Source organism: Pristis pectinata, chromosome 20 (genome assembly GCF_009764475.1).
Source record: "Pristis pectinata isolate sPriPec2 chromosome 20, sPriPec2.1.pri, whole genome shotgun sequence".
Lineage (NCBI taxonomy): Eukaryota > Metazoa > Chordata > Chondrichthyes > Rhinopristiformes > Pristidae > Pristis > Pristis pectinata.
This window is the reverse complement of record NC_067424.1, coordinates 7,886,593-7,899,853: the sequence shown is the minus strand read 5'-3', so window position 1 is coordinate 7,899,853 and position 13,261 is coordinate 7,886,593. Positions and strand designations below refer to the sequence as shown.

Genomic DNA, 13,261 nt, shown 5'->3' with positions numbered 1-13,261 from the left:
TCACCCTATCTCTGCCCCTCTCGATGTTGTTGAACCAAATGAACTCCATGTTAACAGGAGGTGTTAAGTGGACGACTCCTGCATTAAGTCATAAACCACGGAGACTTGATAGGTCACACATGGATTAACATCTACACTCTAACAAGGTGAACATGGATACTGGGATATTGGCAGCCCCTGTACCATTAACGGGGAAGATGAGTGAAGGTATGCTGGGTTAGGGGAGGGGAGGTAAAAGCAGTGGGGACACTGACAGCCCTCTTCTTGGATGAATAAACCAGGACAGATGAAGTCTGCCGAGAGCTTCAGTGCAAGGGGTAATAGTTGTCATGAGTGAAGCCTAATGGTGAAATAATCCCTTGGGTTCACAGAGCCATTTTGAATTGGTACATCTTGCAACGGGGTTAGTCAAGGAAATTAAAGGCTGGCATGTCTTAAATCAGGAGTAGTGAAAATTCTTCGGTACATGACTTCCTGGCATGGAATTTGTCAGCAAGGATATTTACTGGGTAGGTCCTGTCTCACAAATTTAATTGAACATTTTTGAAGATGTGGTGAAGATGAATGATGAGTATAGAGCAGTTCATGTTGCCTAAAAGCACCTTAGTAAAGCATTTCACAAGCTCAGTCAAGCTGATCCAGAAAATTAGGTCAGATGGGATCCACAGTGAGTTGGTAAGTTAGATACAAATTTGTCCTGGTCATTGCTGACAGCAGATAGTGATGGAGGTGTTTTCTCCTGATTGAAGGTCTGTGACCAGTGGTATTCCACCATGATCAGTGCTCGGACCTCTGTTGTTTGCCAAATATCTGTATGACTCAGATGAATATCTAGGCGGTGTAAAATTTATCTTGCAGGTGACACAGAAATTGGTGGAGCTGTGAATAGCAAGGACGTTTGTCAAAGGATACAGCAGATTATGGATCACATGGAAATCTGGGTGGAGAGATGGAAGATGGAGTTTAATCCAAGTGTGAGGTGATACATTTTGGGAGGTCAAATGCAAGTGGAAGCACACAGTAAGTGGAACATTGATGTACAGAGGCACCTTGGGGTGCAAGTCCCAAGATTCCTGAAAGTGTCAACACAAGTGGATAGGGTGGTAAAGAAGGCGTACGGCATGACTGCCTTCATCAGTTGGGGAATTGAGCATAAAAGTTGGCAAAACATGGTACAGCTGCATGAAACTTTGGGAAGGCCTGGTTTGGAGTGTATTAGTGATAAGGGTGTTTGGATAAACTTGGATTGACATCTCTGGAGCATCGCAGGCTGAGGTACAACCCAATATAAATGCATAAGGTGTTGCTGCAATTATTTGTTCAACCTAAAATGAACATTTATTCAGTTTGAGCACATTTCCAGCCCATGGATTAACATCTCAAGTGCCAATGAGCAATGGAACAACATATTGGATGATGAGTAAAATAAGTTAGCAGCATCTTGCTGTGGTCAACAGGGAGTGAAACTGTAAAGAGGATGTGTTACTTTTCATAGAATAAACGCATGTAGAAAGCCATGAATGTACAATGACTCTTGCAGCTACGACATGAGGGTGTTATTTGTAAATGGAAGAAGCTAAACTGCATTTAGCAGCATAGGTTATGGACTTACAAATATTTGGTGATAACTTTCACATGAGACGATCGATTGGATCGATTGGTCAGTGATCAATGACCTTGGAACTAATAAATGAGAAGATTATTTACAAATGGGAGATGCTAAGCTACATTATAGCAGCATTGATTACATGGACCACAGAACATAAAGCAGCACATGACAGGAATAGGCCCTTGGGATAGGTTGGTTTCCGGCAAAGAAATGCTTGTTAAGTGGGAGGTCTTCAAAAGTGCAGCACTGAGAGTACAGCATCTGCATGTTCCTGTTAGAAGAAAAGGCAAGACTAACAGGTTTAGGGAACCTTGGTTATTGAGGGATATTGAGGTACTTGTAAAAAAAAGGAGGCATATATCAGGTATAGGCAGTTAGGAACAAATGAAGCACTTGTGGAGTGCAAGAAGTGCAAGAAAACACAACAGAGAAATGAGGAGGGCTAAAAGATGACATCAGATTGCTGTAGCAGTCAAGATGAAAGAGAATCACAAGGGTTTCTAAAGTTTTTATAAAGATCAAAAGAGACAAAATTGGTCCTCTTGCAGATCAGCGTGGACATCTATGCATAGAGCTGAAGGAAATGGGGGAGATCTTAAATGAACTTTTTGCCTCTTGTTTTTACTCAAGAGACAGACACAGAGTCTATGGATCTGAGGGAAAAGAGTCATCAGGTCATGGACGGCATCCAGAATATGGAAAACGAGGTGCTTGCTGTCTTGAAGTGAATTTGGGTGAATAAATCCACAGAGTGTGACGAGGTGCCCCCTTAGATCTTGTGCCAGGCTAGTGCAGGAATTGCTGGGGCCCTGGCAGAGATATTTCGAACATACTTAGTCACGGGTGAGGTGCTGGAGGACTGAGGATAGCTAATGTTGTTCTGTTGTTTAAGAAAGTCTCTAAGAATAAGCCGGGAAATTATAGACCGGTGACCCTGATGTCAGCTGTGGGTAAATTATTGGAAGTTATTCTGAGTGACAGGACACATAAACATTTGGATAGACAGGGCCATATTAGGGATAGTCAACATGGCTTTGTGTGTGGCAGGTCATGTCCAACCAGTCTTAAAGAGTTTGTCGAGGAGGTTACCAGGAACGTTGATCAGGTGAAGGCGGTGGGCATTGTCCACATGGACTTTAGCAAGGCCTTTGACAACATCCCACATGGGAGACTGGTACAGAAGGTTAAGTTGCATTCAGGATCAAGTGGTGAAATAGATTCAATGTTGGCTTCATGGAGAAGACAGAGAGTGGTGGTAGATCATTGTCTCTCTGACTGGAGGCCTGTGACTAGTAGTGTGCCGCAGGGATCGGTGCTGGGCTCGTTGTTTATTATCTATATTAGTGATAATGTGGTAAACTGGATCAGCAAATTTGCAGATGACACCAAGGCTGGGGGTGCAGTGGACAGTGAGGAAGGCTATCAAAGCTTACGAAGTGATCTGGACCAGCTGGGAATGTTGGCTGAAAAATGGCAGATGAAATTTAATGCAGTCAAGTGTGAGGTGATGCACTTTGGGAGGACAAGCCAGGGTAAGACTTGCACAGTGAATGATAGGGCAGTGAGGTGTTCAGTAGAACAAAGGGACCTGGCAATACAGATCCATAATTGGCATCACAGGCAGGTCATAAAGAGAGCTGTTGGCACATTGGTCTTCATAAATCAGGGCACTGAGTACAGGAGTTGGGATGTTATGTTGAACTTGTAAAAGACATTGATGAGGCAAATCTTAGAGTACTGTGCCAGTACTGGTCAGCTACCTACTGGAAAGATGTCAATAAGCATGAAAGACCTGAGTTACAGGAATAGATTGAATAGGTTAGGACTTTATTCCCTGGAGAGCAGGAGAATGAGCATAGATCCTATTGAAGTTTACAAAATTATGAGGGGTAATAATAGGGTGAATGCATGAAGGCTATCCCTCAGGTTGGGAGAGACTAGAACTAAAGGTCATATGTTCAGGGTGAAAGGTCAAATATTTAAGGGGAATCTGACAGGGAACTACTTCACTCAGAGGGTGGTGCGAGTGTGGAATGAGCTGCCAATGGAAGTAGTAGATGCCAGTTGAGTGGTGACATTTAAAAGAGGTTTGGTGAGCCGCATGGGTGAGAGAAGTATGGAAGGCTATGGCCCGGGGCAGTTAGATGGGACCAGGCAGAAAACAGGCCAGAATGGATCAGATAGGCTGAAGGGCCTGTTTCTGTGCTGCAGTGATCTTTGACTCTATGACTTGGTCATTGCAAGGGCAGTATTTATTGGCTGTTGTTGTTGCAGTGCTTAGAAACATTCACTCTGTTGGGAGTATGCTCTGGGCCCCCCAGTAGCAACCAAGACACTGAGGAACAAATAAATAGGCAGATTTTGTAATGGTGCAAAAATAACAGGGTTGTTGTCCTGGGTGACTTCAACTTCCCTAATATTTATTGGCACCTCCTTATTGCAACAAGTTTAGAATGAGGCAGGAATTTCTTAGGAGTATCCAGGAAGTATCAGATTAACTGATAATTTGGTAGTTAAACATGCCTTGAGGATTTGGTTACAATTTATAAAATACTATGGTTTATCAAATTTTTCTTTGTCTAGTCCCATTTTTGCTAATTTTTTCTTTAAACTTTCTATGATTGATATAGTTTTTAAAGAATGGGATAGATTGTGTATTACTCACTTTCAGGATCTGTTTGTTGGAGGAAATATCTTAACGTTCAAACAATTGGCAACTAAATATAATTTGCCAAATACTCACTTTTCTCGATATTTGCAAATTAGAGATTTTCTCCGATCTCAAGTACATACCTTCCCTATAAGTCCTGATATGAACTTATTAAATGTAATTTTTAACTTGAAGCCTTTCTATGATGCTTCAGTATCTAAGATTTCTGGTAGATTATCAGGAATGAATAATGTCCCTTTAAACAAAATTTAAAAAGCTTGAGAACATGATCTGCAGATTTCAATTACTGAGGAAACTTGGAATCAAATTTTTAAATTGGTTAATACTTCATCATTATCTACACGTCACTCCCTCCTTTAATTTAAAGTGGTCCATAGAGTCCACCTGTCCAAAGACAAGTTATCACGTTTCTATTCAGATATATCTCCTAATTGTGACAAATGCAACAATGGAGAGGCTTCCTTAATCTATATGTTTTGGTCATGTCCGAGTTTGGAAAAATCTGGATAGAGGCATTTCAAACTTATTCCATACTTTTTAAAATAAATTTTATGCCAAATCCTTTACTGCATTATTCGGGATTGTTGGAGAAAAAGATATAATTCTGGAGACTTCCGACTTACACATATTGGCCTTCATTTCTCTTATAGCCAGGAGGGCTGTATTGCTTAATGGAAGGAAACTATTCCCCCTACTCATGCTCAATGGTTAATGGCTGTTATGTCATATCTAAATTTTGACAAGATGATATTTCTGGTTCTATTTTCAACTTTCAAATATTATGGGGGACCTTTCTCGAACTACTTTCAAACACTGATTTGGTGCTAAATGTACAGATAATGGCCAATACCACTATGGCTTTAGGATGTTACTAAACAGCTTTGGTTTTGGTAGTGGGTTAGAATTTTTTTTATAATAGAATTATTCAACTTATCGATATCAATTGATTTTTTTTTGTTTAACAATATGAAGCATTGTGATTTCTTTGTGACTCAATATAATCTATTTTGTAACATTTTCTTTTTTCCTTTTGTTTCATGCATTTTGTATTTCTTATTTGAAATTAATAAAAATATTGACAAAGAGGAGTATCCAGGAATGATGCCTGACACAGTATGTGGATAGGCTGACTAGTGGAGAGGCCATACTGGATCTAGTACTCGGCAATGGACGTGTTCAGGTGGCAGACCTCTCACTGAGCGAGAATTTTGGAGCAGACGATTTGGGAAATCATTTAATCAAGGGAGGCCTAATTATGAAGGTATTGGAAGGGACTTGGGAGGATAAATTTGGAACAGAATCTCTCAGGGAAATGCACAATACTATTGTCGAATTTATTTGAGACAACTTTCATGGAGTTATGGAAAGGTTTGTCCCACTGAGAAAGGGAAAGTTTGGTTGTGTGAAGGAACCATCGTTAACAAGAGAGGTGGAAAAATCAGTCTGGAGGAAGAAGGAGGCATAAGGTTTCGGAATGAAAAATCAGACAGAACCCTTGAGAACGACCAGGTGGCCAGGATGGAGCTTAAGAAAGGGCTTAAAAGAGCTAGAAGGGGACATCAGATGGCCTTAGTGAGTAGGATTAAGTAAAACCGGAAGGGGTTCTAGACATACGTGAAGAACAGAATGATGACAAGGATGAGGGTATGACTGCTCAGGGATAAAGGGTGAAACATGCCAAGAGGCGGAGGAGGTAAGGGAGGTCCTTAATGAATACTGTGCTTCAGTGTTCACCAGGGAGAGGGACTGTGATGAATGTGAGGTCAGCATAGAACACACTTTTGTAATGGAGCATGTCAATTGAAAGAAGGAGGCAGTGTTGGACCTTATGAAAAACATTAGGATAGAAAAGTCCCCAGGGCCAGATGGAATATAGCCCAGGTTCCGACGGGAAGCCATGGTAGGCTCATCCAGAAAGTCATGAGGCATGGATCCATGGAGACTTGGCTATGTGGATTTGGAAGTGGCCTTCCTACAGAGGCAGAGGGTGTAGTAGATGGAGCATGTTATGCCTGGAGGTCGGTGACCAGTGGTGTTCCACAGGGATCTGTTTTGGAACCCCTGGTCTTTGTGATTTTTATAAATGACTTGGATGAGGAAGTGGAATGGTGGGGATAGTAAGTTTGGCAGATGACACAAAGGTTGGTGGTGTTGTGGATAGTGTAGAAGGTCGTCGTAGGTTAAAATGGGATATAGACAGGATGCAGAGTTGGGTGGAGAAGTGGCAGATGGAGTTCAATCCGGATAAGTGTGAAGAGATTTACTTTGGAGGATCTAACTTGAAGTGGCATACATGTTAATGGCAGAATTCTGAGCAGTGTGGAGGAACAGAGGCATCTTGGGGACTGTCCATAAATCCCTCAAAGTGAGTTGATAGGGTGGTTATAAAGGCGTATGGTGTGCTGGCCTTTATTAGTCGGGGGATTGATTTCAAGAGCTGTGAGGTAATGTTGCAGCTCTACAGTAAAACTCTGGTTAGATCACACTTCGAGTATTGTGTTAATTTCTGTTTGCCTCATTACAGAAAGGAGTTGGAAACTTCAGCGAGGGTGCAGAGGAGATTTACCAGGATGCTGCCTGGATTAGAGAACATGTCTAATGAGGAAAGGTTGAGCGAGCTAGGGTATTTTTCTTTGGAGCATAGGAAGATGAGAGGCGACACAGGACATTCATTTAAGGTGAGTGGAGGAAAGATTAGGGGAGATGTCAGAGGTAAATTTTAAACACAGAGAGTGGTGGGTGCGTGGAATGCACTTCCAGAGGTGGGTGTAGAGGTTGATACAACAGGGACATTTAAACTTCTAGATAGGCACGTGGACGTAAGAAAAATTGAGGGTTATGGGCTGCGTAGGAGGGAAGGCTTAGATTGATCGTGAAGTTGGTTCATATAGTTTGTCACAACATAGTGGGCCAAAGGACCCATACTGTGCTGTACTATTCTGTGTTCTGTGTCCCATTCCTCATATAATCTTATAAACTTCAATCAGGTCTCCCCTCAGTTTATGGTCATATTTCCTCTTTATCTTGCTTATTGTGTGAAGGATCTCCCCTCATATTTTCCTTGTCAGTTGGGAATCCTATCTAATGAAGAGTGAATAATCCTTGATGTAATTCTTACTTCATGGTCATTACTCCTATAACGCAGTTCACCTTCTCTCATTTTCAAATAACATCCTTCATTCTACGTTTTAATGGGTTCCAGTCACACGTCAAACTGAGAAAAGCGACACCTGCTGTTTGCAGTTTCACACCACGTTGACCACTTGTAAGCTGCAACCATCTGAAACTCACTCATTTTATTCAGCACCCAGAAATATTTTTACCTCCTTATCGTCCTTCAAGGCCTTTGTACAGTGAATGGAATTGTGCTCAGTTTGATGAACTCATTGCAGCATTCTCTATGTATCGATATTTCTGAACAAACAAGGAAAATACATGCATATCTGAAATGACAATATCACATGGTGGAAATACTCAGCGGATCCGGCAGCATCTGCCAAGTGAAAGATAAAGCTAATGCTTCAGGTCAGTGTCCTTCCACAAAATGGTTCTGATGGGACGTCATGATCCGAGAGGTTAATTGTTTCCCTCTCCTTAAAGTTCCATTGACCAACCATTGACACCATGAGGAGACTGAATGCGATTGAATCTCCATGAATGAAGATTCATTCCAAACAAAACCAAAGGGACAAACACCACACTGAACACAGCAGTTAAATAAGAAGGATTTTAATTCATTATCAGTAACTGGTTAGTGAGATAAACAACAGCAACTGCAGGAACTTGAATGCATAGAACAGAGTTTACCACAGTAAGAGGCTCTTGAGCAGTTCACAGCCATGTACGGGTTCAAATTGATACACAGGTCACGAAAAACATATGGGGAAAGTGTTCAAACACTGAGATCAGTGAGGGTAATGTGTTGGATATGGAATTCTGGTAATGAAAACATCATCTTAAATGATGGCAACAGTATTTTGTTTTGATCCACCATCATCAAGTCAATGGTTTGATGACAAGAGACGTTAATTCTCGACAATTGATAAAAGTTGCGCAAAGCGGGAAGAATGATGAATATTTGATTGGTGCAAAATTCCCTCACAGTTCGTGCAATCCAGGAGCCTTCATTTTACCTCATGGGTCATACTCCAAGGAACTGATTCATCGCATCTCTGCAAAATGTAATAGTTAAGTCATCAGACGCATTGATACTGGACACTCTGCTTTATTCACAGGGCCATTCTGAAACAAGGACTCACTTACATCTACATCAAGCAAAGCACTTCATTCTGCACACAAATTGTCTGTCAAAGCTGCTGTTATCATCTGGATAGACTTTAGTTTCACCAGAGGGTAATAAAGAGGTCTTGTGTAAAAATGTTTTTCTTTCAGTGATCAATATTTTTAATAGCTTCAATGGAAACTATTTCTGACCCTTCAATGATTCCACTGATGTCCAGAAGCCTACCTTAGTGTCTCTCGTGAACCATGTGACTGAGATACTCCAGATCCCCAGCAGAGCAAAGAGCACCCAACGCCCCACACTCCATATCATGTAACTGAGCAAAGGGGAAGAAACACAAAATCAGTGGGAGGAAACAAGACGGCTTTCTGTTTGAAATATTTACCTCTGGTTTCCTTTATAGTCTCAGTTGAGTGAACCAAGTTAAAGCAGCAGAACCAAGGGAGTTCAGCTGGGAGACTAAACTACTGTCGGACTGAGGGAGAGAAGACAACCTGTGATCAGCAGTTCCAGACCTAATTACTGGGACGTGGCTCTCGACAAATCAGAACTGAAAATTAGACATTTCAGAGTTTAAAAAGACTGATTTAGAAAAGATAGAAAAGGAAATAGTGAGGTGAAGCCCGTGAAGATAGGGTCATGTCATCGGAGGAAAAGGGCACAACTGTAAGGAAGATAAGAACAAAATCCACATGGATAGAAATGAGTAATAACAAAGGATTCATGATCAACAGTGGAAGAGAAGGTGAGCAAAAGTATCCAGACATATAAGGAAAATTAATTTAAAAACTTGATGAGGCATGAAACTTGATATCACTTGTGAGCAACAGCTTGCATGGTTGGTCAAAGCCCAGTGCCAGAACAATGATAATGGTTGATCCCAAAACCCCTGCTATTTCTTGCACTTCAGTGTAGAGGCGGAGATGGAGGAATCGATGCAATAATCCATAAAGGACTTGCTCAAAACACAATGGTTAAATGCCCACTGTGTCAAGTGAAGCATGTAGGAAAAGGAAGAGAATGTAACCATAAGTAAATGCACTTCATGGTGATAAGAGAACGAGAAATATGTGTGAAGAGAAACTAATTATTACCTGAGAGGAAAACGGATTTTCAATGGCTGTGAATCAATATTTGGAAGATAAAATGGGCAGGATTCAAATGAACAAGAAGAGGGAACACAAAATAGATAAACCCAGAAATAAGAATGCATAATATCAGGAAAGGATGAATAAACCGGGTCTCCCTTCTCTTGAGGAGAGAAAAGGTTTGACAGAGTGGTTACAAGGAGACTGCTTTCAGTTACCAGAAGAGCATAATGAGAGACCATCAATATAAGAGAGTCAACGAGGAATCTAATCGGGGATGCAAAAGAAGAATCTGTTCCTAAGTAGCGGCGAAAAGTGGAGCTTACCCTCATGAGAATGATGGCATGTAAAGCAAGGATACTTTTAAGGAGACTTTGGACCTGTACATAAGGGAGATGGGAAAAGAAGGTTCAACCGAGAGAGTTAGAAGAGGAAAGATGGGAGGAACCCAAAGTCAGCACAAGTGACAGCATGGACAGCTTGGGCTGAATTTTTTCTTTCTGCACCATATCTACGGTGTAACTGTACATAGTTCTGTGTCATCCAAGGAAATAGTATGACATCACTATTGTTCCCTACATCCCTGGAACATGTTTTTGAAAAATATACTTACTGCAGTTGCAGGCACCAGCACTGGACTTTGACCAACCCTGCAAGGTGTTGCTCACGAGTCATATCAAGGGCTGTGCTCTTCATCCACAATTCACCAGGAACTTCCCCATCAGTGCTACACCAAAGCAGCTCACAGCAAGGTAAAACAGCGATGCTGCTGTTTGGCAAATACAACTCACCTCATACCATGGCATGAGGTTAGTGACGGAGCAGTCATGGTGAATACTGCAGGGAACACCCTCTGAGGGGCGGCAAGTGGAGGAACTTGTTCTTATTTCCCAACCGTAGGCATAGCACCGAACCGTGATGTCAACCCGGCACCATTTCCCTTTTGATGAGCTATATTACAAATTAATACAAGGTTTTCAACTTTTATGCCGAAATTATTGAAGAATATTTAGAGACAGGAGTTTCAGGCTTGAAACATGTACAGAAGCATCAGGTGTACTCATTTCCCTATATTTGGTTTCATTGAAGTTAATATTCTCACAGACATTTACGCAAGTGAAAGACAAATTTCTCCCCCAACCGCCACTATTTGGAAGCAGTGCCAATCAAACCATCAGCACTGAGAACATTGTACTTCATGTTTGAAATGTAGTGAGTGGTTACCCTTGTGCAGTTGTTGTTGATTCTGTCATAAACGTTTCACAAAAATACTTCAAACCTGTTAAACAAGGAAATAAAATTCAGTTTCAACTGCTTTTCACTTCAGTAAGTAAGAGAGTACAATTGTTAGATTTGAATGTACTGATTCAAAGGTGATCTCTTGGACCAAGTATACTTGTGGATGTTACTGGACAATACAGATGGTGTTATCAATGAAAAGCCAAATCCTTTTAAAATTAATGGACATAAATCTGTCTTATCTTTATATTAAGCTGTTGTCCACATTGGCTCCCTCCCACTCAAGGCTGGCTTTCTGAGTTTATAGCAGTGACAAGAACCTCACCCACAAGCAGAGGGTATAACAAAACCCCAACAGCAATTTTCTGTGCATCTAACTATCCTGATGGTGTTGCTGGTCAGCGAGATTGCATACCCCCATTGAGCACTCAGATATTTGAATAAAATGGGTGTTTATGAAGTACTTGTTCCAAATGCAAGGAGTAAAAGTCCCATTCCCATCTCAGACCTAATTGATCAATACCATCTTGGCACTGCCCGCATTCCAGTGCCTGAAGCCTGACGAAACAGCCTCTCCGCAAGAACTCCATCCATCCCTCACAGAATACTGAAGGTATCAAAGAGGTCACCTAGTTGCTTCAAAAATATCAATAATGTCTCACAACTGAAATTAGTGATAGTATTATATCCAAGGAGGAGGAGTACTGCATATAATGGCCAGAAAAATCAGCAAACCTGAGGATTAGTCGCTTAGAGTTCAGAAAAGTATGAAGAAGAAATTGATTAAAGTGTTGATATTGTGTTTGCGAGTAAAATTGCAGGGAACATGTATATTTATTGTAAAAATTCCAAAAGGGTTGCAAAGAGGGGAATTTTAGATAAAACAAAGGCCGGTAGACAGAATCAGGAGAATTTAAAATGGGGAACATGAAACACAAGACCAATTCAATATATTCTTTGGTTCGGTATTGGCCCTTCTTCACCAATTTTACTAAATGCAATGTCAGACAAACTGGTCTGTATTCTCTTCTTTTCTCTCTGCAACATTTTTTGTACAGTTGGCTCCCCAACAATCCAATGGAAATGAAAATGGAAATATGCAGAAATGAACCTTATTTCTTGGGCCACTCCCTTGAGACTCACAGAGTCACAGAGCAATACAGCATGGATACAGGCCCTTCAGCACAACCAGTCCATGCTGACCACAGTGTCCACCCATCTCATCCCAATTTCCTGCATTCGCCCCTTATCCCAATAAGCCACGCCATCTATTTACCTATCCAAGTGTTTCTTAAAAAATACTATTGTACTTGTCTCAACCACTTCTTCTGGCATCTCACTCCACAGACTCACTACCTTCTGCATACAAATGTTGCTCATAAGGTCCCTATTAAATCTGCCCTCTCTCACTCTAAACCTATGACCCCTAGTTTTGGACTCCTCTACCCTGAGGAAAAGACTGTTACCATCCACCTTATATTTTACACACTTCTAAAATGTTGCCCTTCATTGTCCTCTGTTCCAAGGTATAAAGAGTTAGCCTGGTCAACCTCTCCCTATAACTCAAACCCTCTAGTCCTGGCAACATCTTCAACACTTTCCTTTGCACTCTTTCCAGTGTAGCCATGTCTTTCCTAAAATCAGGTGACCAAAGCAGTACACGGTATTCCAAGTGCAACCTCACAAACGACTTATACAACAGCAATATGTCCCAACACCCATACTCGAGGCCCTGACTGATGAAAGCCAGCAAGCTGAATGCATTTTTCACCACAATGTCAATATGTGATGCCACTTGCAATGATCTATGCACTTGTAATCCGACGTGCCTTTGTTTCAGATCACTCCCTTGTGACCTACCATTCATAATATAAGTCCTACGTTGGTTTGACTTTCCAAACTGCATCAGCTCACATTTATCTGCAATCTCCATTTGCCACTCCTTGGTCCACTTTCCTCACTGATCAATGCACTCTATAATCTACGATAACCTTCGTCACTATCAACAACACCTGCTAATTTCATGTCACCTGCAAACTTACTGTTTAAGCCTTGTGCATTCTCATCGAATTCGTTTGTATAAATAACAAATAACAATGGTCCCAACACCAAGTCCTGCAGAACACCGCTAGTCAACAGCCTCCATTCTGAGAAACAACCTTCAACCACCACCCTCTGCTTCCTACCGCCGAGCCAATTTTGAATCCGACGAATTAATTCGCCCTGGATTCCATGGGACAAAACTTTCCAGATCAGCCTGCCATGCAGGACCTTGTCGAAGGCCTTGCTGAAGTCCAAAGAGACAACATCCACTGCCCTACCCTCATTTACCCTTATGGTTACCTACATCTTCAAAAAACACTAAAGGGCTTGTCAAACACAATTGCCCATGCACAAAGCCATGCTGACCT

At 41.4% G+C, this 13,261-nt stretch overlaps 1 protein-coding gene across 1 annotated transcript in view; it reads left to right on the top strand.

The window, feature by feature from the left end:
• LOC127581022 (polymeric immunoglobulin receptor-like) overlaps nucleotides 1-13,261 on the top strand; it is a 271,890-nt gene that overhangs the window by 200,889 nt on the left and 57,740 nt on the right. The window lies entirely within an intron of this gene.